At 51.3% G+C, this 2684-nt stretch overlaps 1 long non-coding RNA gene and 1 other non-coding gene across 3 annotated transcripts in view; both read right to left on the bottom strand.

Moving 5' to 3' along the window:
- Positions 1–2684, bottom strand: part of LOC104858334 — a 16153-nt gene that overhangs the window by 12696 nt on the left and 773 nt on the right. The window contains exons 2-3 of one of the 2 annotated variants that reach the window (XR_004518678.1): positions 2439–2523; positions 104–421 (exon numbers count right to left, since the gene is read on the bottom strand). This is a non-coding gene — a long non-coding RNA (uncharacterized LOC104858334). Of the gene's footprint in view, positions 1–103; positions 422–2438; positions 2524–2684 lie in introns of those variants that run through there. The other variant, XR_002025174.2, reaches the window with a different exon arrangement.
- On the bottom strand, positions 2226–2401 carry LOC117287426. Its single transcript, XR_004518742.1, has one exon.

Genomic DNA, 2684 nt, shown 5'->3' with positions numbered 1-2684 from the left:
CCCACCCACTCACCCACCCACACACACACACACACACACACACACACACACACACACACAGAGTCACAGGCTTAGAAATCAGAGTGCACAATGACTATGTGGGGTTGTACTCCATTTATTTATATCAGTCTCAAAAAGCACGTGGTGAAGAATGAAACCAGGCTGGGCGTGGTGGTGCATACTGTCACCTCCGCACTTGGGAGGCTGAGGCACTTGGGATGCTGAGACAAGAGGGTTGCTGTGGGTCTGAGGCCAGCCCAGACGGCATGATGAGTTCGAGGTGAGCTTGGACTACACAGTGAGTTCCTGTCTCAAGGAAGAAACCAACCTGGAGAACCCTAAGCCCAAACAATGACATAGAACCAGCAACACTGAAACCAGATTTTCACACAGCATATGCGCACATCTCCAGGAAACTGGCCTGCAAAGAAAGTACACTCAGTTGATTTTTATCCTACTTTACTGAGTCTGAATGTTTAAAACTGTTAGCACCACGGCCACAGAAAACTTTCCCAAGCTGGAAATCCACCTTCCACCCAGACTGTGATGCCTGGGACCGGCCCCATTGTAAATGCTCCTTCTGGCTGGGCGTGGTGGCGCACGTCTGCCTATAGTCCCAGCACTCGGGAGGCTGAGGCAGCCTGGACTACATACTGAGTTCCAGGTCAATCTCAACTACATAGTGAGACCCTGTCACTCACACACACACACACACACACACACACAAAGCTCCTTCTTGTTGGCTGACAGCATTTATTGATGTTTCCCTCCATGGATTCTAGTTCCCAACATCAGGCACCTGTCCATCTTTGTGATACTGGGGACTGAACCCAGGTCTCCATGCTTTCTTTTCCAATAAGCAACATTCCCAGTATTTTTAAATTTAATTTGAGACAGGATATCACTAAGTTGCCCATAATGGCCTCAAACCTGGGATCCTCCTACCTCAGCCTCCTGAGTAGTGGAGACCAGTACCATTGCACCTAGACATACTTTTTTTGGTGCCGGAGATTGAACCAGGGCCTCGCCTATGCTGACCACATGTTCTAGCTCTCTTGTCTACACCCCCAGCAAGGCCTGTACTTTTCTTTACACCCCTCCTAAGGCGTCTGACATAGAATGTGGCCACTGTTAAGTACTTAAAACTTGCTGAGGGTTGGACGTCTTAATCTGTGTGCTGACAACACAAGGGGCAGCCAGGAGAAGGATGTTATTTCATGAAGGAGCAGGCTATACCACAGCCAAGAAAATAAACATTAGAAATTCCACAGAGTTACCAAGGTGAAATCATTATCAGGTTCTCTTGGAACTGGACGCTGTCTCTGCCTGTGTCCACAAAGAGTCATCACTTCTTCCAATGCGTGCCAGACCTGTCCTGTCCAACCCACAGGCCACCAGTTATGTTTGGCTATTTACATTTAAGTTAAAATTTAAAAACGTGGCCCCTCAGTCACACCAGCTGTGCTGCAAATGCTCAAAAGCCACCGTGGATGCTCTGAACAGCCCAGACAGCCCATTTCCATCAACCCAAGGAGTTCTGTTGGACAACACTGTTTTGTACACAATGGTCTTTTTGGGGGGCGGGTATGGGTGATCAAACTCAGGGCCTTATGCTTGTGAGGCAGGCGTGGTGCCACTGAGCTAAACCCTCAGCCCCACAGTGGTCTTCCGAAATCAGAATTGTGCATATCTTCCTTTTATTTAACACCCAGAATAGTATCCCACAATTTTTAGGACAAAACCCCTCAATCCTCACAGGAGCCACAGGCCCTGGGCTGCCTGGCCTTTCCCCACCTTTTTGGCTTTGTTCTACACTATTCTCCACTTGCCTTCTGAGCCTCCACCAGCCACACTTGCTAGGCCGCGGGGCCCTCACACACTGTCCCGCTTTCCCAGCCAACTCCTACTCTTCCACGGGAGTCCAGCTCAAGTGTCCCCGGGAAAGCTTTCCGGTTTCCACCATCCTTAGAGGACTGTGCTTTCCTTCGGAGACTTCACCCTCTTGGATGTGATCATTTAACATCGTCTCCCCAACTGGGCTATCCCTACTTGAAAACAAGGGCTGTGAATGTTTCACTCTTCTCTGTCCCTCACACGTGGCTTGGCACCTGACCAGCGAGATCGACAAACATGTGAAGGAAACGAACGACAGCAATACTGTTCCACAGGACTTTGAAAACTGCTCGCTTTCCGGTTCAAAACGTTTCTCTCCTAGCAGGGTTAGGTCCTGTTTGCAGTATCATACATGACCATCAAACTGCTGCTAGAATGTTCACACCTGTTACTGCAAATTCAAAACCCAGGGCACAGTCCCCGGGGATTTACTCTAGGTCAGGGTGAGGCTGCCTGGTACAGGAGGCTGCGCCCGGCACAGCCACACAGGAGCCTTTCCCCGGACCGTCCCTGCACCCGGGGCGCCCGCTCCGCGCCGGACATACCTGGGCCACCTGGAAATCTCAGCAGGGGAATCCATCCATCACCCAGTCGCCGTGGAGTGGCCGTTTCTTATTTTCTGCGGGAACCCTGGGGAGAAAAGCAATAACGCGCTTTACGAAGGCCGTTTCATTCACTGCTTACCCAGTCGAGAAAGCCCGCGCGGAGCCGGGCCGCGCCCCTCACAATCCCTCGGCCCGACGCCCTCCGTTTCTTCCGCCCAACCCCAGTAGCCAAGGGAGCAGCCCCGA

This window comes from Fukomys damarensis, unplaced genomic scaffold (assembly GCF_012274545.1).
Source record: "Fukomys damarensis isolate Sample0158 unplaced genomic scaffold, DMR_v1.0_HiC HiC_scaffold_23, whole genome shotgun sequence".
Lineage (NCBI taxonomy): Eukaryota > Metazoa > Chordata > Mammalia > Rodentia > Bathyergidae > Fukomys > Fukomys damarensis.
This window is presented reverse-complemented; position numbering and strand designations above follow the sequence as displayed.